This window comes from Mauremys mutica, chromosome 6 (genome assembly GCF_020497125.1).
Source record: "Mauremys mutica isolate MM-2020 ecotype Southern chromosome 6, ASM2049712v1, whole genome shotgun sequence".
Lineage (NCBI taxonomy): Eukaryota > Metazoa > Chordata > Testudines > Geoemydidae > Mauremys > Mauremys mutica.
Window position 1 is genome coordinate 124,899,175 of NC_059077.1, and position 11,915 is coordinate 124,911,089.

At 51.1% G+C, this 11,915-nt stretch overlaps 3 non-coding genes across 3 annotated transcripts; 2 read left to right on the forward strand and 1 right to left on the reverse strand.

Annotated features, from left to right (window-relative positions):
• Positions 1-1,349: 1,349 nt before the first annotated feature.
• Positions 1,350-1,421, reverse strand: TRNAQ-CUG. Its single transcript has one exon. It is a non-coding gene; the product is annotated as a tRNA-Gln (tRNA).
• Positions 1,422-3,935: 2,514 nt separating this feature from the next.
• On the forward strand, positions 3,936-4,008 carry TRNAK-CUU. The gene has a single exon. It is a non-coding gene; the product is annotated as a tRNA-Lys (tRNA).
• Positions 4,009-11,541: 7,533 nt separating this feature from the next.
• On the forward strand, positions 11,542-11,615 carry TRNAT-UGU. The gene has a single exon. It is a non-coding gene; the product is annotated as a tRNA-Thr (tRNA).
• The last annotated feature ends 300 nt before the right edge of the window (positions 11,616-11,915 follow it).

The window sequence follows — 11,915 nt, forward strand, 5'->3', positions numbered from 1 at the left end:
AGGTCTAGGCGGGAAGCTCCATGTGAGAGCGGTGATGGACGGCACCATCAAGGTAGGTTCTGGAGATGGTCCTCCAGGTATGGGCGTCTCGGCTCCAACTGGCACTGGGCTCACACTGGGCTGCGTTCAGTTCCTCTCTCTGGTGTGCGCCCCGGCTCCACAAACGCCCCCGCCCCCTGCTCTTTCCTTCTGGTTCAAAAAATATCCTCTTCCTTCGCCCCAGAGAGATACACCCACGGTGCTGCTCAGCACACACCTTCCCCCCACCTTCCCCCCATTCCCAGGAGCGTGCAGGAAGGGAGTCATGATTGGGGAGAGCCCATGTCCCGAGGGGCGGGTATGGGGGGGGGCTTGCCCCCTCCATGGAGCATGGGGGTGCCAGTAGGCACCTATGGATGGTCAACCCAAGCAGGGCCAGGACGGAAATGGGAGGCCTGTGCCCCCAACATGGAGAATCTGGGGTGCAACCTTACTTAAGGGGTCAGTCTGTCCTTTCTCTGACTCTCCCATTCCAGCTTCAACTAGCGCTTGTGGTTCATTCGTTCTTTTTCATTCCTTTCCTTCTCTAGCTTGTATGTTCTTGCTTTCTTTTTTCCCCTCTACCTTTCACGCTCTTCCTTTCTTTCCTTCTTTCTCTAATGCTTTTTTCTCTCCCTTTATTTCTCTGCCTTTCACGTTCTTTTCGCTCTCTCTCATGGTGATTATTTTTTTCACTCACTCGTTTTCCTCGCTCCTTCCGAGCCAAGCGGGTTCTCCTCACACACAGATTTTGACAGGTTTTCCTCCTGATCAGCAAGTGGATTAAGCACGTCTTCAGTGGGGGTTTGGCATAGCAGGGAGCAGGCTGGCCGGGTGTCTCTGTGGCTGTCTGCTGGCCACGCATAGGCATGGTCCTGCCCTCCTCTGACCCTGCCCTTGGTTGCTCTGTAGCTTTTAAGCCTTCCCTTGGAGCTGTCAGCACCGGCCGCCTCTGCTCCAGGTGCCCAGAGGAGGAGAGGTGCTGGGCTCCAGCCTGGGACTCTGCCTCCCTCCTGCCTAGCCCTGACTATGAAGCCTGGCCCTGGCCCTCCTTCCTTTAAATGCCATGTGGGCAAGAGGTAACGTGGCTGCAAGCAAAATGGCCAAACTTGTGGGCCTCATGTGAAGCAGCAAGAATCCCAACCACCTGGTCAAACCACAGGCATCAGGGTAACAAGCTCTAGAGCCCCAACCCATTGTGGCCATCACAACCCAAGACATGGCTCCAGTGGGCAAGTCACCCAGCAGGAGGGGAAAGATTTGCTCTTGCACAGCTGGAGACAGGAAAGTTGAGCACTGTGAGCTCCAGGGCTTTACCACAAGCCAACACAAGGTCCCCCTGAGATTTGAACTCAGGTTACAGGATTCAGAGTCCTGAGTGCTGCCCGTTACACCATGGGACCAGCTTGTGCTGCCTTCTCTGCACATCGGTGACCCTCATGGGGCTGGCTCATGTAAGGGATTGTTGGCCCCTTACTAAAACTTAGTGGGGGGTTTGGTTGGCTAGTTCCCAGTCCCAATAGAAGGGGGAAGGGCCATTGGGAAATCAGGCCCCTGAGACAGACAGTCCCCTGGGCAATGGGGAGAGGCCAAAGCTCCATGTTAGCCGCACTGACAGGCCAGGCAGTGTAATGAGGGAGTCACCAGGCCAGGGGGTCCCATCCTCCGTGGGAGCTGGAACTGCCTGGGCCAGAGTGGGGCGGAGCTAAGGAGAGAGCAGGAGCCCGAGAAGAGCCGGGGAGCAGAGCTGCACCAGCCAGGGAGAACCAGAGCAGATCTGTGCTGGGAGCCGAGCCGCAGCAGCACGAGCCGTAGAAGCTGCCCAGGGAGCAGATCTGTGCTGGGAGAAGAGCTGCAGCAAGCGGAGCCAGAGGAGCACCCCAGGGAGCTGGAGGCAGAGCCGCAGCAGCACTGGGGCTGGAGGTGGGTGCAGTGAACAGCGTGGGAGAGCGAGGGGGACCCTGGGCAGAAGGCCCAGTGCAAGGAGATGCCACCAGTCAAGAGATCTTGCAGGCCAGACTTTTGGGGGTGGGGGGGATCATATCCCCTACATGGGGGCTGACACTGGGAACAAGGGGCCTGTCACCTAGAGCGTGTGGCCACTGCCAGAGCAAGTGTCCAGCCCGTGGTGTCCCTGCAGCACAGCCAGGGCCTGGGGAGGAGGCCTGGGACATGTGAGGGAGAGACTGTGACCTGCCCTGACCCTCCAGAGACGCTGGTTGTGATCTCCCTGCACCACAGAACAGGGTGACGTGTTTTCCTTTCCCATCTTTCCTTATGTTTTACATTGATTGCTGGGTAATAAATGGTGTTTGCTTGAAGCACATGCAATGAGGAGTGGGTCAGGGAAGTGCCCAGAGTGGAGACACTGTAGCCCCTGTTCAAGTGATCATGACAAGATTGGGGGTCATCAAACCCCCCAAGATTCCTGGGCCCAGCCTTGTTGGGGTTACGAGGTCTCTGCCACACACGAGAGTAGAAAGAGCGTCCTTGGGGTCAGGCAGCCTCTGGGTAAGGGGGTGGGGACTCAGATCCTTCCACCAGCCAATTGCACCAGGGTCTCTGTCTCTCTTACTCTCATCTCTGCTGCTCCCCCTCTGAACTTTCTCAGCACTCAGGACTCTGAAACCTGCAATGGAGTTCAAATCTCAGTGGGACCTTGTGTCGGCTTGTGGTAAAGTCCTGGAGCTCAGAGTGCTCCACTTCCCTGTCTCTTGTTGTACAAGAACAAGTCTTTCCCCTCCTGTTGGGTGACTCAGGCCTCTGGGTGGGAGGCTGCTGTGGGTCAGGGCTCTAGAACTGGCTACTGAGGGTTGGGATTCTCATGGCTTCACCTGATGCCCACAAGTTTGGCACTTGCCGCTGTGCTTTTCCTCTTGCCCACCTGGCGCTTGAAGGAAGGAGGGCCAGGGCCAGGGCCAGGCTTCAATAGTCAGGGCTAGGCAGGAGGGAGGAAGAGTCCCAGGCTGGAGCCCAGCACCTCTCCTCCTCTGGGCACCTAGAGCAGAGGCGGCTGGTGCTGACAGCTCCAAGGGAAGGTTTAAAAGCCACAGAGCAATGGAAGGTCGGGCAAGAGGAGGGCAGGACCATGCCTACGTGTGGCCAGCAGACAGCCACAGAGACACCTGGCCAGGCTGCTCCCTGCCGGGCCAAACCCCCACTGAAGGCCACCGTCAGGCCAGCATGCGGGGCAGCTGCTGATGCTCTGTGGCCAACATCAGAAGACGGTAGGAAAGCAGGGCCAGCCCCCTGGTGGGGCCTCTGACTGTTCCCACTCCAGGTGCTCACTTTGGAAGTGGAGCCGTCCATTTTTTGGCAAGTCAGGAATGGCAAAGGCGAGACTGGAAGCACCTGGGACTCAGGTCCCAGACTCTGTGACGCCCAACCCCCAACTCCTTCCCGGGGCTCTAGCTGAAGCCAGAGCATTGGCCTGAGCGGCCAAGAAGAGGTTCCAGCTGTGAAGGGAGCAGGACTTGCAGCACAAAATGAGCACAACCATGAGGGGACTCAAATCCTGAATCATCCGATCCACAGGGAGATGCCTTATCCTTTAGGCCACATGATGAGGGGGTCTAAGCTCTTCTTTGGAAAAGCCGGACACTGTGTTTCTCAGGTCATCTACTGAGGGGGCCGAGATGCTCTGGACACAAGAAGTCAAGTTCCCAGTGACACGTGAGACTTAATTCTATGGGGCCAGGTGCAGGGCTTTGGCAGGGAGGCTCGGGCATGGGGGATTGAGGTGCAGCGGATGGACCGGCTGTCTAGGTACAGAGATTTAGTCTCCCTGAGGAGGAGGAGGAATCCTGCTGACAGGCAGTGGCTGTGCAGAAAAAGAGGAGGGGTTCCTGGGACTTTTTTTGCCTCTCGTTTGCCTGCCTGCTCACTCTTGTGCTGAACGGTGAAGATGGTCTTAACAAGCCCAGGTAGCTCAGTTGGTAGAGCATCAGGTTCTTAATCTGATGGTCCAGGGTTCAAGCCCTTGTCTGGGTGCTCAGCTTTTAAGTTGCCTTGTGTGCCAGGAGCCAAATTCTGTTCACAGCCACACAGGGATTCCCAGAAGCTGTGGCCATTTCCTGGAATGGTTCCTTTCCTTAGCAATCAGGAGAGAGGCCACATCCACAGGAGCAGGCCTACTACACGCAGTCTCTGGCTGCCAGGAAGTGCTGTGGGGCCTGGTGATGAGAAAGCCCAGACGGGGAGCAGCAGATGTGAGGGGAAGAGAGACAGAGAAGCAATGAGGATAGAGCACAAGTGTACAGGGGGCATCTGGTCTGGCTATTGTGGGGAACTTCCCTGGTTTATACACAACCCCGGTGGAATTGGCCAGCGGAAGGATCTGAGTCCCCACCCCCTTACCCAGAGGCTGCCTGACCTCAAGGACTGTTAGGATACAGATATTCAGGCCAGTCTGCAAAGGCCTAAACTTTAAGAATTTAGGTGTATTTTTATCACTTAGCTAGTTATAGAGGTATAAAAGAAAGAATAAAAAATCACTGTCTGTCTGTGTAATGGCCTTCTCTTACTGTGACAGGCTGAGGCCTGGTTCTTCGGCTAAGCAGCAAAGGCAGCCATAAGGTGGGAAGTGTATGGTCACATCCTCACATTCCCAACTAGTCACACTGAAATAAGGTGCGATTGGGCTGTTAGGAATACAATCCTGTCCTGATATTCCTATCACCTCCAGAGAAAGGGAAACTTAGTTTGGTAGCATCCTGTCTGGCAAGAACTCACTTATCAATAGACACAGCTGGAAAACCCTTATGTCTGTATAGATGTAGCTGTGAAATCCTCCCTTCTGTATTGTTTTGTATGTTTATTTGCATGGTCTCTGTCTGGTTCTGTGATTGTTTCTGCCTGTTGTATAATTAATTTTGTTGGGTATAAACCAATGAAGGTGGTGGAATATAATTGGTTAGATAATCATGTTACAGTATATTAGGATCGGTTAGTTAAATTTCAGTAAAATGATTGGTTAAGGAATAGCGAAGCAAAACTCAGGTTTTACTATATAGTCTGCAGTCAATCAGGAAGGTGGGGGTGGGGAATGGGACCAGGGACTGGGGATGGGGGAATTGGGATCCTGTTTTGCTACAGGGGGAAATGGGAACGGGGATGGGAACAGAAACAGGGACACAGACAAGGCTCTGTGGTGTCAGAGCTGGGAAGGGGGACACTAAGGAAGGAAACTGGAATCATTGCTTGCTGGATGTTCACCCCAATAAACATCGAATTGTTTGCACCTTTGGACTTCGGGTATTGCTGCTCTCTGGTCATGCGAGAAGGACCCAGGGAAGTAAGAGGGTGAAGGAATAAGCCCTCTAACACGGTCATTTGTTGCTCTAGGCTCCATTCACATCCCACTCCTGACACAATCACTGTCTTCTATCTGACGAAATAGCCTAATTTCAACCTCTCCTGTAACATTACACCACCAACTATTTAGCATTTGTAGGAGAGAAGTTGGAGGGAATTCAAACATCTTCAAATGGCAAAACTTTTCCCCTGGCCTGGTCAGTGAATCCTATGGTGAGAAACTTTCTGTGCATTTCAGTTTCTTCTATTGTTGGATGGGGCCTGAGGTACTGGAAGGGAAATGTCCATGGAAAACTTGGACATCGCTGTTGTCCAAAAAAAGGCAGGTGTTAGACACTATCACTTCTCGTATTCCCATGGAATCCGAGTCTAGCTGAAGAATTTCTGTCTATCCTAGAGAGAATCATTCCATTGTAAATACAAATGAAATGAGATCTTCAGGTCGAGTCAGCGCCTTTTAAAAATATTTACTGAGAAAAAAGCCATTCTTTGCCTTGTTGATAAGGACAAGAAGCCTTCTTTTCCTTTCCATTTCAAATGCGAAATGAATGGAGATTTTCATTGAAAAACTTCTGGTTTTTAGGGGGAATTGAACCCAGGCCATGGCTGTTAAAACAGCAGAACCTACTGCTTAAAGCACCAGGGAGAGCTGTTTTTTTCTGACAGCCAGGGTTGTTTTTCTCAGCCTCCTACTTCACCAATGTCAGACTCTGAGTGTAGTTAAGCTCTGGAATAGGCTCCCAAAGGCGTCTGTGGTGTCTCTGTCCTCAGAGGTTTTTAAGAACAGGTTGAACAAACCTCTGTCGAGGATAATCTGCATATACTTGGTCCCATAGACAACCTGCTCTGGCTCTATCTGCTACCTTCATCATGTTTGGATGTAAAGGTGGGAAATGATGGGGAAATTGGCCCCTCGTTCAAGTTTAAATGTTGTAACTTCTACATCTAGACTGGGGTGGCCAACCTGAGCCAACGTAACTGCCAAACATGCACCTTTGTATGCAACTGCTGAGTCAGTTGTGAACCTTGCTACCATTATCATGATGGTGATGGACACTTGGCTCTATATCCCAGAGTGCCCTGGACGTCTGCAGGCTGCATTAGCCAATCCAACCATTTGGCACTTGCAGATGGGCACCTCTGTATTGTGCCTGAGTCTTGTACAGCTATGAAAGGCTGGTAGATGCCGATATTTTCCCGTCTTTTTAACCAGCACTAATACCCAGCCAGGCCAGGGCTGGGAAGAGAGAGAGAGCAGCAGGTTTCCCCTATTGTGGCCCTCACTTTTTCTTGACTAGCTTCACCTCTGCACCAACTTGTGCTTTTCATATGTGAGCCTGACTAGCTCAGTTGGCAGAGCATCAGACTTTTAATCTGAGGGTCCAGGGTTCAAGTCCCTGGCCAGGTGAAAAACTTCTCACTCTGATTATAAAAATCTGTCTCTCTGGAGTCTTGTTCAGTGTTACTCTTTTTCTCCAAGATTTTGCCTTTCGTAAGAAGGGCCTTTCTGTGGGTGGATTGAAGGAGCAACTCCTTGACATCCCCTCTGTCCTTGCAGGCTGGAGGAATAAAGTCCTCTGGGCATAGAGCATGTTCCTCCCCTGCACACACAAACACACAGAATATTCCTAAGGAATTAGAATTAGAATCCACCACTTTCCTTGGGAGCTTGTTCCTGTCGTGAATCATCCTCGCTGTTGAATATTTGTGCCTTAAGCCTGGTCTACACTAGGCGTTTAAATCGGTTTTAGGAGCCTAAAACCGATTTAACGCCACAACGGTCCACACTAGGAGGCACCTTATATCGATATAGAGGGCTCTTTAAACCGGTTTCCGTACTCCTCCCTAACGAGAGGAGTAGCGCTAGTATCGGTATTACCATATCGGATTAGGGTTAGTGTGGCCGCAGATCGACGGTATTGGCCTCTGGGCGGTATCCCACAGTGCACCACTGACCGCTCTGGACAGCAATCTGAACTCGGATGCAGTGGCCAGGTAGACAGGAAAAGCCCCGCGAAGTTTTGAATATTTCCTGTTTGCCCAGCATGGAGCTCCGATCAGCGCGTGTGGCGATGCAGTTAAAAATCAAAATAAAGAAAGAGCTCCCGCATGGACCATGCGGACGTGATCGCTGTAAGGGCAGGCAAATCTGTTCTATCAGCCCTCCATTACAGAAGACGAAATTCAAAATCATTTTTTTAAAATCTCCAGACAGACGCCATAGCAGGGACTCAGCGCACTGCTGCGTGACAAGCGTAACGGAAAGCCAAAGAATCAAATGGACGCTCATGGACTGGAGGACTCAAGCTATCCCACAGTTCCTGCAGTATCCGAAAAGCATTTGCATTCTTGGCTGAGCTCCAAATGCTTCTAGGGTCAAAAACAGTGTCCGCGGTGGGTCAGGGCATAGCTTGGTAATTTACGCACACCCCCACCCACCCCCAGAAGTGAAAGGGAAAACAATCCTCTCTTGACTCTTTTACATGTCACCCTATCTTTACTGAATGCTGCAGATAGACGAGATGGTGCAGCACTCAACACCAACATCCTTACTCCCCCTCCCCTGCCATGGGTGGCTGATGGTACAATAAGATTGATACCCATTGTCATCATCAGCCTATTGGCACATGGGGCAGTGCAAAAGGACTGGTAACCATGCTGACTAGCATCCGTCAGGTCAATCAAGGGCGCCTGGCCCTAATTTTTCCTGGTAGATGGTACAATATGGCTGATAACCATCATCATCATAGCAACAGGGGGCTGAGCTTCATCAGCCCCCACCCTTCATGTGTAAAGAAAAGATTCAATTGCCCCTGGACTAGCAGCAGGATGCTGGGCTCCTCTTCTCCACACTCCTTAATGTCCTATGTGGACTATCATAGCAACTGGAGGCTGCCTTCCACTCATTTCTCACTAACAAGTATTCCTGCATTCTTTATTACTTCATCACACAAGTGGGGGGACAATGCTATGGTAGCCCAGGAAGGCTGGGGAAGAATGGAATGAACAGGTGGGGTTGTTGCAGGAGCACCCCCTGTGAATAGCATACAGCTCATAATCTATGCAGGATCTGACACAGAGTCTCAGCTCCCCACCCTTTGGACGCTCATGGACTGGAGGACTGGAGGACTCAAGCTATCCCACAGTTCCTGCAGTCTCCGAAAAGCATTTGCATTCTTGGCTGAGCTCCAAATGCTTCTAGGGTCAAACACCGTGTCCGCGGTGGGTCAGGGCATAGCTCGGCAATTTACGCACCCCACACACACACCCCCAGAAGTGAAAGGGAAAACAATCCTCTCTTGACTCTTTTACATGTCACCCTATCTGTACTGAATGCTGCAGATAGACGCGATGGTGCAGCACTCAACACCAACATCCTTGCTCCCCCCACGCTATGGATGGCTGATGGTACAAAATGACTGGTACCCGTCCTCATCATCAGTCTATTGGCACATGGGGCAGTGCAAAAGGACTGGTAACCATGCTGACTAGCATCTGTTAGGTCAATCAAGGGTGCCTGGTCCTAATTTTTCCTGGTAGATGGTACAGTATGGCTGATAACCATCATCATCATAGCAACAGGGGGCTGAGCTCCATCAGCCTCCACCCTTCATGTGTAAAGAAAAGATTCAATTGCCCATGAACTAGCAGAGGGATGCTGGGCTCCTCTTCTCCACACTCCTTACTGTCCTGTCTGGACTATCATAGCAGCTGGAGGCTGCCTTCCACTCATATCTCACTAACAAGTCACTGTGTCTTATTCCTGCATTCTTTATTACTTCATCACACAAGTGGGGGGACAATGCTACGGTAGCCCAGGAAGGCTGAGGGAAGAACGGAATCAACAGGTGGGGTTGTTGCAGGAGCACCCCCTGTGAATAGAATACAGCTCATAATTTCTGCAGGATCTGACACAGAGCAGCTGTGCTCTCTGGTTCTCTGATACAGTGGTTCTCTAGTACACTTGCCCATATTCTAGGCAGGACTGATTCTATTTTTAGACACCAAAAAGAAGGGATTGACTCAGGGAGTCATTCCCAATTTTGGCTTTTGCACCCCTGGCTAAGAGCAGCCAGGGGCACTTATGACAGCAGCAAATGGAACAGTGCAAAAGGACTGGTAACCATGATCATCTTATTACCCATTTATGGTATGGTAGATGGTACAATATGGCTGATAACCATCTCTGCTATCATGCAAAAGCAAAAGCATGCTGCTGTGTAGCGCTGCTGAATCGCCTCTGTGAGCGGCATCTAGTACACATACGGTGACAGTCACAAAAGGCGAAACAGGCTCCATGATTGCCATGCTATGGCATCTTCCAGGGCAATCCAGGGAAAAAAGGCATGAAATGCTTGTCTGCCGTTGCTTTCCCAGCGGAAGGAGTGACTGACGACATTTACCCAGAACCACCCACGACAATGATTTTTGCCGCATCAGGCACTGGGATCTCAACCCGGAAATTCCAAGGGGCGGGGGGAGGCTGCGGGAACTATGGGATAGCTACGGGATAGCTACCCACAGTGCAACGCTCCAGAAATCGACGCTAGCCTCGGACCATGGACGCACACCACCGATTTAATGTGTTTAGTGTGGCCGCGCGCACTCGATTTTATAAAATCTGTTTTACAAAACCGGTTTATGCAAATTCGGAATAGTCCCGTAGTGTAGACGTACCCTTAGTTGTAATATGAATTTGTCTCTTTTCACCTTCCAGCCATTGGGTCTTGTTATGCCTTTCTCTGCTTGATTAAAGAGCCCTTTCATACCCAATCTTTTCTCTCCATTAAGACCCTTCAACACTTCAGTGAAATCACCTTTCAATCTTCTTTTGATAAACTAAACAGGTTGAGCTAGTACAATTGCAAAGAGCCAACAAATGTTCTGAGGGCTGGAGAAAAATGTCTTCTAGGGAAAGTGGTGGATTCTCCATCTCCTGATGTCATTTAATGAAGACTAGATGCCTTTCTGGAATGTGTTTGCCCCAAAAGTAGCTCTTGTGTCATACAAGAGGCCTGTGATATGCAGGGGGTCAGATTAGATGCTCTAATGGTCTCTTCTGGCCATAAAGGCGACTAATTTCTGAAAAACTGAGTGTAGCATTGGGAGCAGCGTCTGATGTTTTCCTGTCTAGCCAGCTTGCTGCCTAGAACGAACGCTCCTTGAGTGGGGTGACCCACAGGGAGTAGCTCAAACCTCCAAAGTGCCTGGCCAGGGGCAGGACATTAGCACAGCAAGGGAGGGGTGTGGCAGTGACATCACAAAGGCCTTTGGCAGGACCTCAGACTATTGGTCAAAGGTGGTGGGGAGGTGGTGACCTCACAGAGAGATGCTGACATCAGGCAGGCAGGACAGGGGCGAGGGGCCAGGGAAAACTCAGAGACCCCTGTGGCTTTGCTTCAGCAAGTCTCCTTCTCCAGGTCTCTCTTTGAGGACTGAGAGAGTATTCGGGTTCACGTACGTGAGCGCCAGGAGGAACCTCTTTTGAGTTTTCTCCTTCCCTTTTAGTGATTTTACTAGAAAACAGCCGTCCCTGTTTAGAAGGTAAGAGCCTCCTCGAGGGAAGGGGTGTTCCAGGGGTGTCACAGTTCGGATGCCGGTGCCCCCCCCCATGTAAGGAAGTTCCCGCCACCCTGCTCTGTGTTCGCAGGGCGGGAGAGAGCAGCATCCACGGCAGTGATTTGCTCCTGGCTGCCGGAGCAGAGCAGCAGGCTCAGCTGTCAGAACTTCCCAGAGCGATGAAAGGGGAGGGGCCCATGGCTCTGTAGCAGGAATGCAGGGCAGGCGAGTTCACGGCGGGCATTGTGGGATACTGGAGGAGGCCAGTTATGGTGATATAATGAACAGCAGCGTCTACTCTGTCACTTTAAGTTTGCTGCAAAAAGCTCTAGCCCTCTCATTGAAGTCGTTTTATTTTGTCACCAAAACAGGGCAGTTTTGTCGCCAGACATGGCATTGCAGTGTGTACACCAGCCACAAGCTACCGACCGAGAGAGCGTTGTGTGTTTTTCACACATCTGAGAAATATAATTCTGCTGAAACAACTTTGTAGTGCAGACCTGGCCAAAGATTCACTCACACACAACTTGCAAGGAAAACCTCACCTGCTCCTCTGCTTTGGAGAATCCAAACACAAGCAAAGCTTGTCAGGCCCTGGTGGCGATGGCAGGGAGTCAGGTGTGGGCAGACAGTGTGTTATAGCCACCCACAGGCACCATGGCTTAGTTGGCTAAAGCTTCTGTTTTGTAAACAGGAGATCCTGGGTTCAACTTCCAGTGGTGCCTTGTTGACTGTTGTTGGGGTACCTGGTATTGGCTACCGTCAGAAGACAAGATTCGTAGCTAGATGGGTCTTTGGTCTGGCCCAGTGTGGTTTTTCTTACGGTTTAAATAATGTAACCCCGCCACCAGCACAGCTTTGGTTACTGGGATTCGTGCCCCTCGGCACAGGTCTTCTAATAATCCTCTCTCCATTTTTTTTTTTACTGAGATGAAAGTCACTCAGGAGTTTCTTTTCTCTGTGAAGAAAAAGCCCAGGGTGCGCAACGTAGGGGTGTGGGTATGTGTGTGTGTGTACTGCAAATT